This window comes from Ornithorhynchus anatinus, chromosome X1 (assembly GCF_004115215.2).
Source record: "Ornithorhynchus anatinus isolate Pmale09 chromosome X1, mOrnAna1.pri.v4, whole genome shotgun sequence".
In the NCBI taxonomy this organism is placed as follows: Eukaryota; Metazoa; Chordata; class Mammalia; order Monotremata; family Ornithorhynchidae; genus Ornithorhynchus; species Ornithorhynchus anatinus.
Window position 1 is genome coordinate 29,560,343 of NC_041749.1, and position 23,871 is coordinate 29,584,213.

A 23,871-nucleotide genomic window follows, 5' to 3' on the forward strand; every position below is an offset into this window, starting at 1 on the left:
TAACAGTGTCATTTAAAAATAGCTGTGCATTTTTAGTTTTCGATAAAACAAATAAGTAGTGGAGAGAAGAAGTGAACAGAGGCCAACAGGAGAGAAGGGCAAGATTGGAGAATTAATTAGAAGCAAAGACTGGCCCACAAAGAACCTCCAGATTTTAAATTCATTATTATTATAGCCCATATGCAATTGAATGAGGCTACAATGGGTTTAACTCTTCATTCATGAGACAAAATGCCTACAGTCTGATAGCTATTTCTAAACACCTATCTGAAGTCCTTATAAAACTGGTATATTCCTGAGTCATAACCAGTCACTGTATAGTCCATTTATAATGAATTTTTATTAACTATTTTATTGGATTTTTGTTTTGGATTATTGCCTCTTTTAATTAACTTCAGTAACAGGATATGTGACACCCAATATCACAACTGACCAGACATTTTGTATATTAGGACTGTGGATAATGTAATGATATTTCATGCAGCTTCTCTGAAAAAAATGTTGACTTGCGATGTATCAAATGTCAATTTTCACAGCTCAATGAACCTTCTCCTAAGCTTGTCAACAGCAAACTGCAAGAAATATAATTTCTTTTTCTGTAATCAAAAATATGTGTATAGCGATCTTAGCCCTTAGCTTTCTGGGCTATCACAGATTGATATGGTTCCTATAGAGTGGCACATCAACTAAACAAAATCTTAACTGAATCCAGGCTTACTGGTTTCTGTGTATGTATCTCCTGATCCTTCCAGCTTGAATAGGATGAATTCCAGAATTGAAGCTAATGAAATCATTACGTTTCAGTTGGGGGGCATTTAAAGGGAAAATGTTTATTTATTTTGAAACTTGAACAAAGCTCCTTGTAAAGTTTTGGTTTCTGGTAAAATGTATTTACAAAACTTTTCCAGTGGTAGGAGATCATGTTTATAAAGGACCTCCTAAGGGAAAAACCACTGTAACCTGCAATGCTGCCATGATTATTTGGTGAAGAGCAATGGGCTAGTAAAGGGAAATAATAATAATGATAGTATTTGCTAAGCGCTTAACTATGTGCCAGGCACTGTACTAAGTGCTGATAATATTGTACCAATAGCCATTTAGTGGAGCTTAAGAATGAGGTTAGGAATGCATTCTAAAAAAACAAGCCTTATTTAGTTTCCTGCTTCTAGTTGGAAGGAACCAGTGACAAGTCTTTGCTAATATATAGAAATGATTATGGCAGAGACTTATGAGATAGAACCATGTATTGTGGTGACATTCTTCCTGACTGGGATCACATGGACAGATAAGCAGCATGAGAGGCAGCATGGTCTAGTGGATAGAGTCAGAAGGATCTGGGTTCTAATACTGGCTCCACCACTTGCCTCTGTGTGACTGAGCAAGTCGCAACTTCTCTGTGCCTCAGTTACTTCATCTGTAAAACACGGATTAAGACTGTGAAACCCATGTGGGATACGGACTGTGTCCAAGCAGATGATCTCATATCTACCCCAGGGTTTAGTACAGTGCCTAGCATACAGTAACCACTTAACAAAAAGGACAAGATTCAAGGAGGGGTTTGTTGGTATTATTTCTATGTGGCTAATGAGTTTTCCTTATGTTAATTATTTTTGGAATATTTTTTAACCAATGAACTTCTATTTCCAATTTCAATTATTTAATTTTCATTCTTATAGTTACCCTGAAGTTTCAAAAAACAGTAGCCAACATTAAACTCAAGTGGCAGTAGTTGAAGCAATGATTATATGTGGGCCACCAGACTCTACTTCCCCTCTGAAGGTCACAACTGGAGAATTTCCAGGACTCTACCAGTCTCGTCTACAGGAGGAAGAGTCAAGCAGAGGCATAGCCATTCCATTCCTAGCCAGGGCAGTGGCTAGCAAGTGGAAGGCAATCTGCTACAAGTCAAAACTCACCCATGCTGGGCAGCAGCGGCATAGGAGAGAGTCAAGGATGGAGACTCAAGTTTACTGGGCGGAAGGAGGCGATGGTAAACCGCTTTTGTATTTTTTACCAAGAAAACTCTATGGATACACTACCAGAACGACTGCAGATGGAGGTGGGGCGTTCTGGGAGAGATGTGTCCATGGTGTCGCTACGGGTCGCAGAAGACTCGACAGCATAAGACAAGGCTCTACTTATGAAAGATTCTGTTTTATGGTCATTAAATGATGTTCAAACTGGATTGCTTTAAACATTGCTATGTACTGATGTGAAGGGCTGCTCAAAAAGTAGTTATGCTTTTTTATGGTCAGGTTATACTATTCTGTTTACAGTTTCAATAAAAGAACAAAAAATATTGAGGACTTTCTGATTGTGAATTAAAATTACATCACCAGGGACGCGTATCCACATGTAGGACATTGTAAAAATTGAATTGTTACCTCTCTTTCATCTCTCCACCATCCCTGCATCCAGGTCACTGATTTGAGATTCAGGGAAATCATTTAATTTCAGTTTTAGTTATGCTTCGTAGGAATTTAAAAGAACTACCTTGCCACTGGGGTTGTCAGTCTATGATGTTTGAGGATCAACAATGTGGGGAGAGAAAAGATCATGCAAGGTCTGAGAAGTGGGGAAAAAGCAAAAAATACTCAGAAAATGCAAGTTATTTTATAATAAATTTACAAAATGCTAACATGGCAATTGTCCCTTAAATCAATCAAATTAGAACTGCAAAGGTGAAAAATAAAACATGACAAATCTGGAAACTACTTCCATTAGCTATTCAACCTGTTTATCACCATTTTTGGTTTTCTTTCTTCTCAAAAGGGACCCAAGTGATACAAATTACAGAGGATGGAGAGTTATAAAATGAATTTAACCACTTTCTAGTGAGGTGGCTCTCTGAGTCCATACTGTCACCTATCCCCAAATAAAAACCATGAGGTTTTTTTTTTTTAACAAATTTTTAGGTGGCTTGATGAATTCTTGCTCCTGGCTGGGCAGTACTGATCAAGGCTCTTCCTTAATGTTCCTTCCTCTGTGTGTATGACATCAACAAGTCTAGGTCTTGCACTTTATAGATATCTAAAATATGAATGAAACCTAAATGTTCCAGGCATTATTTATTTCATTTGCAGATTTGGCTTAGATGTGCTTCCTGAGCTGAGACACTTAAAGTGTTGCCAGTATGAGATTTCCCCTTTTCAATCAGCCTCATTTTTAAGAGGGAAAGTCAATAACCAGGAAGTGTTAATTATGGTAATCTGAAAGGGAACCAACCAGTTGCAAGTCCATAGGGATTCTTTGAGAGGCAGGCAAATTCATGCATGTAAGTCTCATCCCACATGCATATGTTAACTGCTAATTTATTTTTCTGAGCCCTGTATCTATGTCATTGTGAACGTTTCCCAAAGCCCTCAACTTTCAATAAGCAGGGTAAAAGATTTCTGAAGAGAACTCCCTTTTCATGAATATGTCTTTCCTAGGACTCCACAGGCCTTCACATTAAATTTTGAGTTTTAAGGGCTTGGATAGTGGATGATTGGGACTCTGGGGAGATACTCTCTCCTTTGCTCTCTGAGTGCCTGGATCAGTCTTGGCCTTTTTAACAGGTGTTCAAATGTAGGGCACTTCTTGATTATAATACAAAGGTAACTTCAAAAATCAAGAACAATAGACTTTTGTTTTGAGGAGAGCAAGGGGTTCCTTGCATGAGCAATCACATAAGACTCCAATTATTACACAGACATATCCTCCCTAGGTAATTTCATGCTTTAGAAAAGAAAAAAACTGAAATCACAACTGACTAGCCTACTTCCTGACTCTGATTTAATGGATTTTCTTACTGTCAGTGCTGCCCAGGGTCATAAAACTACTACTTGTCAGCAACCCAAATGAACACATTTTCCTTGAGCAGTCACTTCATTCTTCTTCACAGAGGGCCATTCGATTCCAATTATTTGGGGAATCTACAACTTTCTGCTTTAATTAAAGGTAAAGTCACAGAAGTCTAGTATGAAGAGGCAGAAACGTTTGGCAAGTCCCTGAAAACAGGCTGATTTTGACAGATGCAATTCATTTAGATTTCTTATAATCTGATCTGTATCAATGTAACCAGATGATTGCATGCAGCAAGTAGCTGGTAAAAGAAAATCCTGGCTCCCTTTCTGCCAGTGCTGCAAGAATGAAATTTAGATTGCAGTACAGAAATTGACAGGCAGGGTTGAGACTGCACTTTTGAGATAGTAAAAATATCAAAGCAATATCAAGGTGCCTTGTGCAGGTGAGTGATTAAGGCATTGAGAGCTTCATTCAAATATTTCTCTGTTGAATATATAACAGTTTGAAAGTCTGGATTAATTCAATCCCATAAAGGTCACAGTACTTTATTCAGAGCACATGGATCAAGCCCTATAATGCCATTTTCCACCCATTTACTCCCTCTCTACAGCACCATCCTAGAAGCTAATGTCTTACTTTAAAAATTAGGAAGCTCATGGGACCAAATAAACTTGCTGGGGTGATGTGGTTTTTATCTGTTTAGAGGCAGATTGTCTTTTTCTCATTCCCACTTTAGAATTCACTCCCCAACTAATTTGAAGGAGAGGCCTTAGTGGAGGATTGCGTTGAATTCCAAACTAAAGTAGGAAGCAGCAGGAGGGCAAATTTGGGTCAATTTAAAAATAACTCATATGAGTGAACTGATTAACAGTAATAATTATGATATCTGTAAAGCGCTTATTGTGCATCAAGCACTGTTTTAAGTACTGGGGTAGATACAGGATAAATGATTCAGACCCAATCCCTGTCCCACGTGGGGCTTACAGTCCATGTAGGAGGGAGAACAAGTATTTGATCTGCTTTTACAGATGAAGAAACTGAGGCACAGAAAAGATAAACAAGGTGCACAAAGTCACATAGGTGAGTGGCAGAACCAGAATCAGAACCCAGGTCTTCTGAGTCCCAGGCCTATGCTCTTCTTTTCATTAGGCCATATGTCATACCCAGAGCCATTTTCTATTGAACAGATCATGGACTAATAAGCCAACAGAACAAAACTTATATGAGCTCTAGCAGATGATTATCTAAATATGTTCTATGGCCTTGATAGCTAATTTCTTTCTATCCTAAGAGAAAAATCCACCCTTTTTTTCCCCTTCATCTGCTGCCACCCTTCACCCAAAGAAAACTGTCTCCTAGCCCACAGAAACCACACGCTCCATCCATCTCCTAGGAGATACTGCACCTCCAGTCCTAGGACAACTTTCCCAGGTATACAGTCAGTTTTCCTGGAATGTGGGGGGTGTGCTTCTGAAGATGTTAAAACTTGCACTGCAGTAGTTATGACTTGGCCAATGAGGTGGCTGTGCATAAAATATTTTCTGCCAACACATCCCACTATATCCAGGCAGGTGCAAGTTGTGGGAAGAAGGTTATGAGAAGCAGCGTGAACTGGAGGCTAGAAGATGGGCATGAGAGTCAGAAGGACATGGGCTCTAATCTCGGCTCTGCCACGTGTCTTCTGTGTGACCTTGGGCAAGTAGTTCACTTCTCTGTGCCTCAGTTAACTCATCTGTAAAATGGGGATTGAGCCCGTGAGCCCCACCTGGGACATGGACTGAGAGCAGCCTCATTACTTTGTAGCTACCCCATTGTTTAGAACAGTGCCTGGTACATAGTAAGTGCTTAACAAATACCATTAAACAAAGTTATTTAATTTCTCAATACTGTTCTATCCATTACAAAAAAGGGAAACCATGTTTAGGCAGACAGTGTTCTGTGAAAATCCTTCTTTTTAGGAAATCCTAAATAAAATCCTACCAATCTGGTTCTTAATTGTGACTCAGTTGATTATCTGAGTGCCCCACACCATGCTATAACAGTTCATTAGACCCTAAGATCCTTGAGGGAGGGGTTGTGTTTCCCAAAAGTACTGTATTTTTCCAAAGCACTTAGTACAGTACTCAGCACTAAGTAAGCACTCAATAAACACTACTAATTGATTACAATGGCAGACATAGATAACCTGTTAAGTGGTTACATTACTTAGTCTGCTGTAAGTATTGTTCAATATGGTTTATCATTTTAGAGAAACTAATATATTTTAGTACCAAGGTTAAAAAAAATGTGTTTTAGTGGCTTTTCTCTGTATCAGGATGTAACAACTCAGCCTTATAGATCTTTAACAAGAAATGGAGATAAAGATATCTTGCAAGATTTTTTCACTTTGTATTGTAAGCTGAACACAGGAAGTATTAAGGAGCAAAAATGAAAAATAAACACCATCAAATGTGTCTTCTACTCTTTTTGATATAATGTTAGCAAGAAAAACACATTATAATATAGACTCCAAAAAGGGTTTTTTCATTTAAGACAGTGAGCATAAAAGAGAAGACACATTCCTTTTTTTTCTCTGTGGGGAAACCAGACATCCTTAATTAATAAAATGTATTCTATCAATCTTCGATTACATCTGAGTGGGGAGGAAGAAGAATGTAGCTTAGTAATCTTCATGACTTTGAAAATAGTGCTTCAATTTAAATAGAAAGATTTTGATTTTATATTTAGAAAACAGCAACTGGTCTGATCTAAGTGGAAAAATAGTTGCATCTGTGGCCCACAGCCCTTAACAGGAAATGGTCAAAAATGGCAACAGGCAGAACCCTGAATTTAATGGCCAATTTCTGGGGAAAATTTCCCAAAAGCTCTGTGATTAGCTGAAGACCAATTAAATTAAAGAGAGAGGAAATATAATGAAATGCCATTCAAGAAGGTAAAGAGATAAATTGCAGAGTGCATTCACCTATTAATCTGGTTTGACGATTCAGTACTACTTCTTTCGGTCTCCTGATCCCAAATTTAGAAAGTCAAATTTATTGTTGGGACAGTGTAATCTCATACAGCCAAAAATACGACCCTACAATAAACTTCTTCCTTTCTTCTTCCAGGGTATCCAACTGCACTCTCCATTTTAAATAGCAGCTCTCTTTGCATCCTATCTTCCAGCTCACACTCGGTTCCTCCTAAGCTCCTCCCCCTCTTCAGTTGCCTGCTTCTGCCACTTTGTTAATGGTGTCCCTCCTGCCAGAAACTCACCCTCATCCAGATTCCCCCATGCCTCAGTTTCCCCAAATTTCATATCACTCTTAACCCCATGTCCCTTTTAAACAAGGCTTTCCTGATTAATATCCAACACCTTGATTTGTAGCAACCCAACAGTCACTTCTCACTTGAGAAGCAGCATGACCTAGTGGATAGGGCACATACTGGGGAATCAGAAAGTCATGGGTTCTAATCCTGCCTCTGCCACTTGTCTGCTGTGTGACCTCGGGCGAGTCACTTAACTTCTCTGTGCCTCAGTTACCTTATCTGTAAAATGGGGATCGAGACTGTAAACCCCATGTGGGACAGGGGCTTTGTCCAAACTAATTTGCTTGTATCCACCCTAATACTGAGTACAGTATAGCATATGCATATGCATATATATGCAAACATCTGATCTTTCTAGGAGAATTCAGCAAAATTTATAGGAAATACAAGTTTCTATGCCATTTAGGGGTGCTTTGACTGTGGTACCCATAATCTCATCTATATAACATATTTGGGGATGGACTTCATGTAATATGAATTTGAAGCCACTCTGTCACAAACTGATTGACCCTGAAATGAATGATCAAATATGTTTATATGCATAAATATGCATATATATGTAGTTTATGCGGCCATGTGTTTATATGGAGAAGGAGAAAGGAAAATGTAAATGAAAAGGGAGAGAAAGCAAAGAGGATTATGAGAAAGGAGGAGAAAGAGCTAGAGAGAGAATGAATTTTTAGAAGCTCCACGTTGATATTTCAGGCAATTTTATTGGACAACTTCAGGGTGACTTTCATTCATGTTTTATGACAAGAAGTAAACTGTACTTCACAGAGAGCCAGCCTGCAGATGTCCAGGGATAATTGGATGAAATGTTGCCCAAAGCAGCTAAACACAGAGCAACGTTTATGCAACAAACCTCAGTGAAGCCCCTAAAGATACACTGACCAAATAGATAGTGGGCTGTCTGAAGTCCTGGAAAGTTTTCATTTACACAGTTCATATTTGAAATTTCTTTCTCATTTTGAGACTTTCAATCTCTTTTTGTTTGTAACCAAAGACCTAAAACTGGACCAGAGACTCAGTTACTAGGGTACCGAGGTTGCAATGCTCATCACTTTGAATGCATCCAGAAGGCTGTCTTCCTGCTTAAATATCATGCCTTCCTCCTCCATCTCTCTCTCTCACACTGTCTCTCACTCCCTCATGGTATTTAAGTGCTTACTATGTTCCAGGTACTGTATTAAGCACTGGGGAAGATATAAACTAATAGCCCATAACTCCACTGCGGCTCACAGTCTTAATCCCCATTGTACAGATGAGGTAACTGAGGCATAGCCTCAGCTAGTGCGATAACTAGCCCAAGGTCAAATGGCAGATAAGTGGCAGATTTGGGATTAGAACCCAGATACTTTTGACTTCCAGGCCCAGCATGGCTTAGTGAGTAGAGCATGGACCCAGGAGTCAGAAGAACCTGCATTTTAATCCCAGCTCCACCACTTGTTTGCTGTGTGACCTTGAGCAAGTCACTTCACTTCTCTGTGCCTCAGTTACCTCATCTGTAAAATGGGGATTAATAATGTTGGTATTTGTTAAGCGCTTACTATGTGCCGAGCACTGTTCTAAGCGCTGGGGTAGATACAAGGTCATCAGGTTGTCCCATGTGAGGCTCACAGTTAATCCCCATTTTACAGATGAGGTAACTGAGGCACAGAGAAGTTAAGTGACTTGCCCACAGTCACACAGCTGACAAGTGGCAGAGCCGGAACTCGAACTCATGACCTCTGACTCCCAAGCCCGGGCTCTTTCCACTGAGCCACGCTGATTAAGCACATGCGCTCTATGTGGGACAGGGACTGCGTTCAACCCATTATCTTGTATCTATCCCAGGGCTTAGAACAGTGCCTGACATAGAGTAAGCACTTAACAAATAACACTATTATTATTATTTTTCTCTATCCACTAGGCCACCCTGCTTCTCTGAAAGGACAGCCATTTGCAGGGATGAGTCCTGCTGAAATTGTCACCAGCTATGTTTCTCTTTCTTGTATCGCTCAATCACTCTGAATCCAATCAAAAAAGAACTAGTCAGAAAGAGCAACTTAGAGAACAGTGAATTAATGCAAAGTGAGAATAAGTCCAATCAGAGTAAGTACTGTGCATTTTCCTCACTGTGGCTACCTATCTTACAGAACCCATTACCTCCTGTCTTCTCTGTGTAGTTTTGATAAAACAGTGACATTTCAGATCTACTCGAAGTCAGGGAAATGGAGCTTCTGGTTGTTATTCAGTTCAGTGGAATACTGCCAGCACATATTGAATTTTCTTGCTGCAATAATAGCTCACCTCCATTTTTCTAGATTACCCTGTTTGTGATCAAACACCTTCCCTTTTCTTAACTCTCAAGGAGACCATACTTTTTTCAACTACTAAATGATGTTGAAAGAAAGGAGAATAGAAGAAAATGACAAGGAGCAAAAGGCGCTAAGGTAGAGGCATTTGCTCCAAGGACACGAATTGCTATGATTTGGCAAATTTCCAGATTTCCCAAACTCTGGTCTCCTTTTCAGAGTCCTCCGCTCCCCAGACCAGTTCAAACATCACCGCTGTTGGTGGTAAGAAAACTGCAGGTGAATAGGGTGACGACAGGTTTTTCAGTTTGGTTTCCTGTTAATCTATCTTCTTACTTTTTCAGAGACTTTGCCCTCCTATAAATCAATCTATTATTCCAGTAAATGCCAGTTTCCAGGGGATTCTGCATTGTGTGGTGGTGCCTGAATATCCCCAGAATTGCTGAATTGTTAGAGCAGGTGCCTCTGATGGATGGCCAAGCATGTGAGGAGTTGCTTGGAATACTTATTCTCTCTAAAATGGAACCTGTGGTGGGGATGACTCAGTATATTAATGAATTACCCTGGCCGTTAATGGCTGACAGTTGCTTAGAATGAGAAATGGAAAGAGCACATTTAAAGGACTGTCCCCTGTGAAGACCTTGTAATTAAATTATCCAATGCAACTGTGGAATTCCCTTAAAGCACAGTGATGTACTGCGGGACTGATGCTGTTATTCAAATGGTTTATTTAAGTAGTTACCCAAAAGCCCTTAATGTAAACCACTTCATATTTTAAAACAAATTTAACACTTACGAAAGATAGGCTTGGGGCAATTATTGAGGCATCATAAAACTTTCCATTGCCGGCAAGTTCCTTACTTGTGGGTCGGCTCCTGAAGGATATCACTGATCAAATGCTCCCAGAATCATGGTATGGTACAGCAGACATGATCACTGCAGCATGCCAGATATCGGAAAAGGGCAGGGAGCAGCACAAGACCTCTATGTGGGATATAGTAAATTGAGCTGCCTGAAAAGTTTACTAAGATTCTAAGACTAAGCGCAGGGCAGGGGTGCCCGGTCTGAACTATTGAGTAAAAACACACTTCTTAGACAGTAGAGAGGACATTTCCTCCCTACCTGAACAGCACGCAGCAGCCATCTAACTGAAAGTCATGGCAGGAAGCTCAGGGGCATTGGGCTAGCATTAATCATATTTTTTGAGAGTTTACTGAGTGCAGACCACTGTACTAAGTGCTTAGAAGAGCACAATAAACTGACATATTATTTGCCTACCACGAGCTAGGGGGTATTTGTTATGAGCTTTCTATTTACCAAGCATTGTACTACACATTAGGGTAGAAACATGATAATCCAGTTGAAACAGTCCCTTGTCCCACAAGGGGTTCACAGTCTGAGAAGGGAGAACAGGACCTGAACAGAGGAGAAAACGGAGACAAGTTAAGTGACTTGCCCCAGGTCATACTCAGCAGGCAAAGGGCAGAGCTGGGCTCAGAATCCAGGTCTTCTCACTCCCAGGCCTGTGTTCTCTCCACTCGTTCCTCTAGACTGTAAACTCATTATGGCAAAAAGTTTCTGCTTATTCTGTTATATTGTACTCTCCCAAGCACTCAGTACTGTGCTCTGTACATAGTAAGTGCTCGATAAAAAAAATCTTTAGAGAAGCAGCCTGGCTGGGAGTCACTAGGACGGATTCTAATCCCAGGGTCAACACTCATCTGCTGTGTGACCTTGGATGAGTGATTTAACCTCTCTGTGCCTAAATTCCCTCAAGTCTCTGTGTCCAACCTGATTAGCGTGTATCTACTCTAGGGCTTAGAAGCGCTTAGTACAGTGCTAAGCACTTGGTACACTGCTCTGCACATCTTAAGCACTCAATAAATATGATTGAACGAATGAATAAACAGCACCTGGCATATCTTAAACGCTTAACAAAAAATACAGTGGATTGATTGATTGACAGGCCATGCTGCTAGTCTGCCAACCTACTTTTGCTGGAGTCAGGGAAGGTGGGGGACTCGGCAACAGAGAACCTCCCAGGGGGCTCAACTGCAACACGTGGTCCAGTGGTCCATTGAGGACCTTCTGCAGGGTAAGACAGGTAGGCGCCGAGCCCCCATCCAGAAGTCCATAACTTGGTTGGTGGGGAAGTGGTGTGGAGGCCCTAGGGATAATACAGAAACCACACAGCAGCCCTGAGGGATGGGAGGGAATTCCCGTTCACTGTTGTGGGTCTGGGCAGGGTGGGAGGGGTCACACTGCTGCTCCTCGGCCCCTAGCCGGCTGCCTGAACACTACGCTCTCGCATCCTGGGCTCAAGAAGAGGTAAAGAGAAAGGAAAGACTCTGCCAAGGCCATACCTCACCTTCCCTTGATCCCTCTTTGTCCCCTTCTACACTCCTTCTGTCTCATCTCCCTTTACTTCCCCTCTCCTTTCCTCTTTCATTCCTCTCCCATCCTCTTTCCCATCCTAGCTGGCAGCCACAGTGAAGTGTAATTATGTCATCATATTGAGCTGTGTGCAGCATGATGTAAGGATAAGAAGCATTATGGCTAGTGGACAGCACAGGCCTGGGAGTCAGAAAGTCATGGTTCTAATCCTGGCTCTGTCACTTGGCTACCGTGTGACCTTGGGCAAGTCATTTCACTTCTCTGGGCATCAGTTACCTCATCTGTAAAATGGGGATTGAGACTGTGAGTCCTAAGTGGGACAGGGACTGTGTCCAACCCGATTTGCTCATATCTACCCCAGTGCTTAGTATAGTGCCTTGCCACATAGTAAGCCCTTAACAAAAACCATTATAATTATTACATCATATGGCTGGATACGAATTGGCACTTTGCGTACCAACTGCTAAAAGGTTTAATTTTGTTTGGATCTTTGGCCCAAAAAGTTCACCAGCATTTTATTTATAGGCTTAAACTCAATTTACCAAAAAGACAAAACAGAGGAAGAAAAGAAAGTAGAGATAAGGAAAAGGAATGAAATCAAACAAAAAAAGCCCAGTGAATTAGAGAGGGAATAATGATTCCAATTGAGCAGAGACACAGAAATGCTCCTAGCATCAGCAAGAACAAGGGTAAGGAGTTTTCAAGGTTTGAAAGGGGGAGGAAAGGAAATGGTGAGGTCTGAGGAAGGACTGGCTCATGCAGCTACAGCCTAATTACCATTTTGCAAATTTCAGGCTACCCCTTTCCCTCTTAGCACCTCTGCCCACACACTCAGATATATTGACTGTTGCACATCAGTGAGTGTGTTTTACTTGCAAATTAATTTTACTAGACTCTGTATGAAAGCCAAGGAGAAGAGAAGCTATTTAGTTTATTTCCACTGCCCCCCAAATTGTGGCCTACCACATTTCTAAAGGGGAGAGGAGGACTTATGCATGATTCTGTTAGCACTTATATGGTTGGCATATAAGTGATATAAAAACAAGGCTCTCAAGTTATAAATACCAAGAGTTTGAGCTTGCTTCTACAAGGATCATAAGAGGAAATAAAAGATGCTTTGAATAGACTGTTGTCTCTGGGATAAAGGCCATCGCTCAATTTAAACATAAATCCTCTGACACACAGTCAGGCACTTTATTTGCCACAAACCTGAAAAGGATATATATTTTAGAAAAACTCCTATTTCATTCCATAGTCAACGTTAATTACATTCATGCCACATTGTTTCATCACACAATCTATGCCAATTTAGTCTGAGAGCATCTGTGATGTTCAACGCTACAGTTGGTCTATCAAGTCATAAATAGTAGTAGAGTTTAATGGGAAAACATATATGAAAATGCTCAACTTAATTATTTCATCCAACAACTTTAGCAAATACTGTCACATGAAACACAGAGAGTTACAGGTTTATTCTTTTCTCAATGGCCAAACTTAACCGGAAAAAAATAAAACCAAACAACCCAGTGCCGTGCCTCGCTGATTAGCCCCCTTGACTTGCTCCTAAGGCGTCAGACTCTCCATGTCTAAAATGGGTTTGGTCCTTTTTTTCCATTAACCATTGAATTGACTTGAAGCTCTATGAAGACCTGCAGGCTTATATGCATTTATAAAATGCTTGGAACGAAGAGGTGCTATATGAAATTACAAAGCACCACATTTTAGAACTTTGGAAATCTTTGATTGTGATTGGACTCTCAATGGCCCAGGTGGCAGCAGGCTGAGACCCCTACAGGCCCCCTTTACTACCAGACTTATTGGACTCTGTGTTTTATGTTGTTTTTGTATTTTTATTATTTCATCTTTCCTAGAGTCTCTGTTGCCCAATCCTTCCCCACATTACTTTTAGTTTGTGAGTCCCTTGAGGGCTAGAGACCATGCCTAACTCTCATGTAGTCTATTTCTTTCCAGCATTTAGTACAGTGCTCTGCTATTGTTACTAGTAATGTAGTAGGAACTATTACTGTAACTAGTACTAGTACAGTAGTAGTAACTACTGTCACCACTATAAGACAAGGCAGGTGGAGTCACATCAAATACCCTTTGGGAACTAATAAAACTTTCTGGCCAAAATGGCCAGGACCAAAAAGCATCACTATTGACAACAACCCTGTGAGTTAGCTCTCTGAATTGCTAAAAAAATAACCACACCTCTCTTGACTGCACAGTGCCAGGCTGATATATTTCAGGCAATTGACTCCCAGTTTTCAATCACGATGCAGCATTGTTAGAGTCTCTGTTTACTATCTCTTTAAAACAGTTCCTCCTTAGCCTCCTTATTTTTAGGATCCCAATTTCAGCTCCCCTCTCAGGTTCGCACCTGGAGAGTTTCCAGTACTCTACCAGTCTCGGCTATGGGAGGAAGAGTCATGCAGAGGCCTACCCATTCCATTCCTAGCTTGGCAGTGGCTAGAGAGGGGAAGGCAATCTGTTACAAGTCAAAATTCACCCAACCTGGGCAGCAGCGGCATGGGAAAGAGTCGAAGGCAGAGACTTGAGTTTACTGTGTGGAAGATGGCAGTGGTAAACCACTTCCATATTTTTGCCAAGAAAACGCTATGGATACACTACCAGAATGACTGCAGATGGAGAGCAGGGCATTCTAGGAGACATGTGTCTGTGATGTCGCTATGGCTCAGAAACGACTCGACGGCCTAAGACAAGGCAATTTCAGCTCACCATTCTGTTGTCCATTCTCCTCCCTGGTCCCGCCCAGCACAGAATGAGATGAACAGATTGTCTCTATTCTAAGATTTTTGTCTTCTAAACATCAAACTCCTTGAGGACAGGAAGCATGTCTACCTACTGTTTTGTGCTCTGCACATAGTGAGAGCTCAGTAAATACCACTGATTGATGGATTTGTAACAACGTTTAGCTCTGTGCTGCCAATCTAGATTTTTGGTTGAACGTATGGCTGCCATGGTGCAGGTTGATATATTACCTTGGTCTTTGGACTTAGTCTCCTGAAATGCCTGGATGATTCAGTGAAGTGAATTGTAGTCACTTGCATGCCTTCTTGAGTGTGTGCAATTAGGACAAATTCATCTGCACACATAAATGTTTGAAGAACTGTCTCTAGGGCTCTGGTGATGCTCCAAGTCTGTTGGGTTAGAAAGTTCCCCGAACACCTATCCTCATTGCAAGGTTCTGAGAGGGGCTCTCCTTTAGCCTGAGTCCTTGCTCAAGAACCCCCATTTAGCTCCAAGAGGAGCCAGATAGGGTTCGTAAGACTTGGTCTGCGATCCCTTCCAAAAGGCAACCGGCCTTCTGTTTGCATGTGAAAGACACAAGAAAAGACACAAAATTGGTTTTAGAACATGAAACACCTGACATGGATTTCTAAAGTAAAACCTGGCAGAAAAGAGCTATCAATCAATCAATGGTATTTATTGAGCACTTACTATGTGCAAAGCACTGAACTAAGTTCTTGGGAGAGTACAGCACAATAGAGCTGGTAGAGATGCTCCCTGTCCTCAAGGACAGAGTTGGCAGACCTGCCCACATTGAGTTTACAGTTTAGATATCAACTTTATATTTTGTGGGTAAAAAAAATAATATTTTCTAAGGAATTTTTTCCCCTATTTGATGATATTAGAAGCAAATTCAACATACAAACTTTCATTAATGGCTTCAACAACCATTAATACATGTTACATTTATTGACCCTTCATTAAAGCTATAAGGCACCGGAGTAGTAATAAAACATTAAACTTATGATTTTATGTTACTTTACTTTCTCTTTTTAAACACTAAACCTAAGGACCCCTGCAGTTTGTGTCACATTTTTATTGTTGCAAGGCAAAGTCCAACATTACAGGAATAAAATGTTTCTTCTTCCTTTTGCTCTTATTATATCAATTGTAAGCAGATTTTCATTAAGTTCAGTGGCAAGGAACATTTAATTTTAGCTACAGTGAATTCCTTCATTACCCCATCCCCTCAGCTGTACTAAAACCCACTGGGATCCCATTTTTCAACTTTATGACCTCATTTGATTCTCTGCTCGACAAGCTGAGAATCTTTTGTTTACCTTTGTAACTTCATGCCCAAATCTAACTTGGAGTTGCACTAGAATAAGGGCAGTTTTAGCGGTCATGTCACCCTGAGGGGAAGAGAGATCGTGCACCAATATTTAGATGGTGAGATATTTTAAAGCCCTATATTCCATGGCTCTAGTGGGTGGGAGAGGCTGTCCCTGTTTCTCCAAGAAGAATGGAGGGCACAGTGCCTAGTCCCCTTTTGGCTGTCTCTATCCCCCACAGCTTCTCACCAAAAGGTAGTGAATCTGATCCAAAGAAATGGGTACATTGAGCTTTGAGGTGCAGCAGGCTCAGGGTTTGTGCAAATCTCACCCTTCTCCTGGCTCCCAATTCCAAAGTCCAATTAAGTTTACCTTAAATGCCTGGGAGCAGTGCCCCATTTTACATACAGAGAAAGAGAAATGTCTAATAGTCTTTTTTGTTTTCAGTGACAAGAACCTTGCAATAAATAAGTGCTGATCAAAGGAACTGTTGGGGCTTCCGCTGCCAAGGCTACTTCGGACAGTATTATTTATTTTTTTTTGTAGAAAAGCCCAGTCAAAATGTGAATTAGGCATATTCTCTCATAAATATATACAAACACGCACACATCCACACACATGCACACATGTGAGGGAGAAGGTGCTCCAGATAGCGAGCATAGATTCCCCTTTTTATTGCTTGGTTTACAGGCAATCGTATCACTCTACACAAACTATAATTTCCTCTTTGTTATCTTTGCTTCCTTCAGAAAAACATGATTCACTGAAGAAATAGTAATGAAATGTTGCACTGGATGTAACTGCTGCTGTGTTGCTATGGTGGGAGTGAGCCAAGATGTGAAGATTAATGCAGCATGAAAGAAGGTAAAAGAGGCCTTGTGAATTCCTTTTCTAGATGACATGATCTTTCCTCTGCTCAGTTTTCTCCTTCCCTTACCCATTTAAACCTAATGATTCCATTTCTTTTCTCCCCAAAACTTACAATATCTTTTAGAAAGGGTAGGAGCAAAGGTTGTCACTGAAAGAAAACAGGATTTGGGGCATGATCTTTTGGGTTTGACTTTCAGCACAACCTTATTTTATATATTAGAGGCACTTTGAGGCATAAGGGCTAAATGGCAAACCTAGAAAAGAAATTGGATTCACATTAGTGCGGCACTGCTTTTGATTGTTGTTTTTGCCGGAGATAAGCATAGCTGAGGCAACTACTCTGAGTTCAAAAACCAAGTCAGAAGACTAAGTTCTGCCACACTGTTCCCTTTATCATGGGTCATTCTGATACACAAAACTATTAACCCCATGGCATTAGTGTGATGCTTGTGTCTGGTTGACTGAAAATGCTTCAGTGCTTCAAGACAAAAATGCAGAAGACCACAGTGTGTTTCATTTAGTAAAATAATCTTTCCAGGTAGCAGAATGTGCATCTCCTAGAGAAAAAAGACACGCAAGCCAACATCAAAACTACTATACCAGGACACAATGCTCTATCAGTGAGAATGACAAGCGGTGTCTTTCTAATGACAGATTCTGCCACAGGTGCCTAGTTTCTGGGGTGATCAATCCCAGTCCCACCGCTTTTGAGCTTGATTCCCAGCCTCACTCACCCAGGTCTCTGACAAGATCTGAGAAGGAACATGGCTTAGTGGATAGAGCATGGGCCTGGGAGTCAGAAGGACCTGAGTTCTAATCCTGCCTCCACCACATGTCTGTTGTGTGACCTTAGTCAAGTCACTTACTTCTCTGTGCCTCAGTTCCCTCATCTGTAAAATGGGGATAAGAGTATGAACCCCATGTGGGACAGGGACTGTACCCAACCTGATTAATTAACAAGTACCATAATTATTAATCAGAACTGAAAACACCCAATGGAAGCTTTCTGTCTTGTTAGCTCTCTGAAGCCTGGTCCCCTGGCCCTTCGGCTGAGGTCTCTGTGGGGCAGAAAATGTGACACTTCCTTATTCTCTACTTCCCAAGCACGACACCAAGTGGGTGCTCAATAAACGCTGTGACTCCTCCTCCCAAACTTTTACCTTCTTTTAATTCCTGTCCTCAAAAATGAAAAGCTGACACTTATGTGATTCACCAGATAGCCTTTGTAATTATGGGTTTTATCAGCTGCTTTGATGAGAATGACTTCAATCAAAGAGCTATTCATAACAGAACCAGAAATGCATCAACAAAAATTTGTAGACAATCAACTTTGAGTCTTTCTAGAGTGAGGGGCTTCAGGAGATCTTGACATAATCGTGCCCAAAAGAAGGAAATGAAAATAGAAACATTGCATCACCCTGTTTGCTGGTCTCCATGCCTCCAGCCTCTTCTCTCTCCAGTCCATACTTCACTTCGCTGCTCAGATTATTTTTTATAATCGTTCTGCACATATCTCTTCACTTCTCAAAAACCTCCAATGGTTTGCCCATCCATGTCCACATCAAAGCAGAAAACTCCTCACCATCAGCTTTAAGGCACTCAATCAGCTCTCTCCCTCCTATAAACACTTACTCCTTTCTCACTACAACCCTGTCTACGTCCTTTACTCCTCTAACACAAATCTACTTACTGTACCTCAATCTCTTCTCTCTTGCAGTCATTTCTTGCTCCCACCCTCCCTCCTATCTACCTGGAACTCTCTCCCCCTTCATATCTCACAGGCCCCAAGCCCCCCACTCCACCACTCTTCCCATCTTCAAAGTCCTATTAAAATCCTATATTCTCTAGGGAGCTTTCACTGACTAACCTTTCACAGCTGCATCACTTATGCACTGAAGTCCCTAAACTTTAGGTACTTTGATACACTATATTCCACAGCACTTATATACAACTCCTTATACTCTGTTGCTCCCTTACCTATAATTTATTTTAATGTCTATCATCCTGCTAGATTAAAAGCTCCTTGAGGGGAAAGATCATGTCTACTAACTCTATTGAATTGTATTCTCCCAAGTGCTTAGTATCATGCTTTGCACTGCTCAATAAATACCATCAATTGATTAACAGGGACCAGGCTTTGTGATAACGAATGCCACAGAGCAGTTAAGGGCAATCCTTGCATGTCCAAGATGTAAAAATGTGGAATGAATTGTCAGCCACAACTGTTTCTATCAGCAACACCTGTCCACATGAATAAAAAATCCCCCAGAAAGCAACATCACCTTCTCCACCTTTGGACCCAAAGAAGTGTTATGCATATTTGGGTTCTTATGAGTCTACCACCCTCACTGTGAGAAACCTCAAAGTTTCTCCAACTCTCAGATACAGATTGATATGGCTGTAGATTGTGAAATTCAGCCTATGTTCTTGTTAACATCCTCACATCGGTGAAGGGCAGCCACCCACCTAGGGACCTCAGACAGAGATCCCAGTGCACAGCAACTGATCTTTTTTAAGGTGTCCCCCTGGATGCGACAAATCAGGATTCACCAATGGGGCATGATGCAAAGGCATGATGTGCCCTTTAAATAACCACCAAACACCCCCTAACCAAGCAAACTCCTCTCAACTCTACAAATGAACAAAACTCCCTCCCTTTATTCTATCCATTCCTTTTCCCCACCAACCCAATTCTGGGTTGTCTCCACTTACCCAAGTCCACTATTTTCCTCATAGCTAAATTTCACAAGTCTGTAGCCCCTGAGGTTCATGGCAGTTGAACAATATTCAGTTTGCAGGTTAGGCACTGGCTCTTCCTGGATATGAACTGCAACTCCTCCTGTATCTTTCTGTTCTTGACTCTCTTCCCATCAGTAGCCTCTGCAAATTATTCTTATGTCCTGTAGTTACTTTTTGAGTCTATGTCCAATAAGTGGTTTTTTGGAGACTTTTGATGCCCCCGTAACCCAAATTTCCAACAAAGGTGTTGCATCAATGTAAAGTCAGTGTGTTCCTAGCTTTAGCCCTACAACAGTTCTTTCCTAATCCAGCAAGAAATGCTTTTTATCCTAACCTATATGTTTGGAATGTTATCCATAACTTCCATTTCTATGGTTATCCTTGCTGAGCAAAAGCTGGAGTCAAGGACAGCAAGTTTTACATCCATCTGCCAGAAATTTCCTCTTGCATTTCCAGTTTATGTATTTCCCAGGTGAGTAACTTTGGTCCTTCTCTATCTTGACCCTGCACCCCTTGTCCAGCTCTTCCCACTTCCTGGGTTTTCAGATCCATCCCTGTTCTCCAAACAGGCTCCACTGCTCTTCCCCATAGCTTTTCTTTTATATCTATCCTTTACACTTTTAACTTGTATTTACTTTACTAAACTGTTGTTATTGCTGATGACAATACCACCACTAGTGGCAGTTCCTTGGGATTTCCACTTTCTGGGGCTGCAAACGCAGGGGCTAGGGATAGCCCAAGGTGAAATAAGGAGAGAACATATTGCAGCAAAGGCAGCCAAGGGGGGGGGGGGGGGGGAAGGAGGAGGAGACCTGGAGGGGCTGTTACCACAAACCTATGACCCTCTTTATGCCCCTGCCACCTGCCCTCCCCCCATCCCACCCCAACCCATGTCTGGAAAATGGAAACCGTAAGTTTTAGAAGGAGCTGATGACAGCACCAGTGGCAGGGGTAAGAAGGGGGGCAGAAAAGCTGAGGACTAAGAACTGGGGAGAGGAAACATACTGAGGATCAGCATGAAAGGGGGTTTATAAACCTCAACAAGAAAGAGGTTGACTCTGCTTCAGTTTTCAGCACTGGGCTGACGTGTAACTTTATAGTTATAGGGAACCAAGGTCTTTAGCAGCCTCTTGCACATTCTACCCCGAGACAACAACCTAGGCAGGAAAGCACACAGACTGTTCACTTCACCCAATAAGTTCTCAATAAATACCATTACTTTTTGCTCACCAGGTTATTATGTATCATTACTTGTTGAGGTACTACACCATGATAATTTTCATTTCTTCCACTCTCTTCCTGGTTCACAGCTTTACTACGTGAGTTCCCTAAATTAATCAAATCAGGGTTTGCTACTGTTTCTTCCTGTTTTCATCAAAGGACCCAAGTAAGTAGGCTCAAGAAAACATCTTTTTATTATTTTCCATAGTTCCCTGGCCAAATTTACCTCTCCCAATGAAAAGTGTGACTCTTCTATCAAGTATGTGTTTGTAATTTGTGTCTGTTCATCTCACCCATTAGATTGTGTCTTGGCGGGAGGGCCCGAGCCTTTAGCTTCTATTGGATGGTCCCAAGCAACAGATACAACACTCTGCTCTGGTGAAATTTTAAATTAAAACACTTCTCGGATTGAGACTATCTCTGTTCCGAGGCTTGTTTTCTTAGGTATTTTTCACTTGGTGTGAGTCTTAACTGCCTGACTCAGAATGCCAGACAGTTACACAGCCTAAATTTCAGCAGAAAATGCGTTGCCCTTGTGAAATACAAAGAGATCACATGCTCTGCTTCTTCCTCACTTACAAGTCATGTCCTCAGGCTTCATTAAGATTTGCCAGAGGGACTTGCATGTGAAGCACCCCTGAAGCAGTAGATTCAGCCACAGTCTCAAATGCTATTAAACTCTCACATTCCAGCAGGAGGAAAAAGGCTACAGTCCCCAGTGCTAGTTTAAGGTACTGCCCCAGGGTCCAGTAGAGACAGCTTTTAACGTCACAATCCCATTCAGACACTATATTTCATTAGTAGCCACAGTATTTCTTAGGTGGGCCATGAAACTCCAACCTTGTGAAAAATGTGGCTGAAGCTTGCCTTTCTGACCCTAGGGGTTTCTAACTATAGGTGCCAAAGAATTCATTTTCCTCTAAATCCAGGGCAACTCCCGTGTCCCATGGGTTAAAATGGCCCAGCAATAATCCACAGTCAGGAAGCAGAGTTCAGCGGTGGCCACGTTGCTAGGGAAGCAGTGTAGCCTTGTGGATAGAGCGTAGGCCTGGGAGTCAGAAGGACCTGGGTTCTAATCTCAGTTCTGCAACTTTGCTGGGTGACCCTGGGCAAGTCACTTTACTTTTCTGTGCCTCAGTAACCTCATCTGTAAAATGGGGATTAAGACTGTGAGCACAATGTGGAACAGGGATTGGGTCCAATGGGACAGGGATTGTATCCAACCCAATTACGTTTATCTACCCCAGCGCTTAGTACAGTGCCTGGGATAAAGTAAGTGCTTGTCAGATACCACAAATATATTATTATTTTATTGTTGTTATTCAAAGAGTAAAAATCCATCCAAATTTTATATGAAAAAAAGATACCCATTATGGTTTGATCTGGAAGGAAAACAACCCCAACTCCTATAGGATACGTTAAACAGAGGAGAAAGTCTTCCTGAGCATGAGTGAGTATAAATGGTGTCTCCCAAGGATGATAGAAAATATTCTATTTGAAAATGAAAAAGTCTTGTTAGAGTTTAATGTTTAATTTTGTTTTTCAGCTATAGTTATGAAATAACTATTGATTCTTGGGGCCCTGGTGTTGAACTATACCGCTTGAATCAGGTCTCCAGGGAGGCAGGCAGTCAGGAAAGGAGCTGATTTTAAAGCCTCAGTCATCTTCCTAGACTGATGGGGCTTATTCTTTTAAAAACCACTGACAAACAAAGTCATGGGCAATTCTACTGTAGACTTCAATCTCTCTCTCCACCCTCATTACATGACCAGAGTACAGGGAAGTACTTAATCCTTTAGTGAAAAAGTATTTTTAAAAATGCAGTCAGTTGTGGACTCATCACAGACTCTGGCTGTTCTGTTTGCACAAATCCCCTTTATGGTACAGTATTAATTCATTCATAGTGTTGCCATTATAACTGTTACAGGTTATAACTTTGTTTTTCCTTTCTCCTACTGTCTGTTGTTCTTATGTTAACAACTTGACCTAGTGGAAAGGGCAAGGGCCTGGGAGTTAAGCAACCTGCATTCTAACCCTGGCTCTACCATTTGCCTGCTAATGACCTGGGCAAATCACTTCACTGCTCTGTGCCCCAGTTTCCTCATCTATATCTCTTCTCCCTCCTATTTAGACTGTGACCCCCCATCTGGAACAGGAACTGGAACTCACCTGATTATCCTTTATCTACCCCAGCTCTTGACTCATAGTAAGTGCTTAACTACTATTATTATTATTATTATTATACTCTGCCAATTGTCTAGTACAGTGCTTGAACATAGCAGGTGCTCAAAAGATTCTAAAGAATGAATGAAACATTTGTATCAATTTGTCCACTTAAGATTGTAAACTACTGTTACATAGGGATAACCTAGGTGTGGGCAGGGAACTTGCCTACCGACTCTTTTGTACTCTAGTGTACTCTCCCAAGCGTTTAGTACAGTGCTCTGCACATAGTAAGTGTTCAATAAATACAACTGATTGACAGTGTATTTATAACGTCCTTTCTAAACTCTCAGGTATAGAAAAGTGATTACTAAACACAATTTAATGGTTATACATCATGCAACATGTCAAAAAGCTTGTGACTGATTTAATTATATTTACTTCGATTTTACAGTTTTACATCAATTTTAATCAGAAATTAGTTTTCAGTAATTCGCAGGTAACTTGTTCTAAGAAAAATAATAAATGGAGGGAAACACACCCAGACTTCAAATAAGAGCTGTTTTACCCTTCCACATGCCTTATTTGGAAAAATGCCAGTTAGCCTACAAACTTCAACTGGTCTTTGTTTCAATTTCAAAAATGGGTCATGGCAGCCTACAAGTTATCCCTGGATCTGACAGGTTCTCAGAGAATAATAAAAACTCCTTGGCTTTGTCTGATCTGAGGCTGGAACCTACTATTTTTTGCTGTTCCACCTTCCATCTAGGATCCTCAAACGCTTTTACAGGCATTGAACTACTTAGCCTATGAGCCCCTCTGGGGTAATGCTCCCACAGGAATGCAGAAGGAGAAAGAAGGAATAGCCAGAGTTTTGCCCTCTAACAGACATGTCTTCTCCTCAGCCTACGATTCTCTGAGCCAGGACTTCAATGCCTTAGCATTCTCTTGCTGGAGCAGCTGAGATGAAATGTCATCTTCTTTTCTCACTTTAATGAGTACCTGTGAGGTCT

The 23,871-nt window shown here is 41.2% G+C and overlaps 1 protein-coding gene and 2 non-coding genes across 7 annotated transcripts in view; 2 read left to right on the forward strand and 1 right to left on the reverse strand.

The window, feature by feature from the left end:
* SGCD (sarcoglycan delta) overlaps positions 1–23,871 on the reverse strand; it is a 376,042-nt gene that overhangs the window by 26,944 nt on the left and 325,227 nt on the right. The window lies entirely within an intron of this gene.
* LOC114806692 lies at positions 1,769–1,906 on the forward strand. The gene has a single exon (XR_003754754.1). It is a non-coding gene; the product is annotated as a small nucleolar RNA SNORA7 (small nucleolar RNA).
* LOC114806941 lies at positions 14,146–14,282 on the forward strand. Its single transcript, XR_003754994.1, has one exon. It is a non-coding gene; the product is annotated as a small nucleolar RNA SNORA7 (small nucleolar RNA).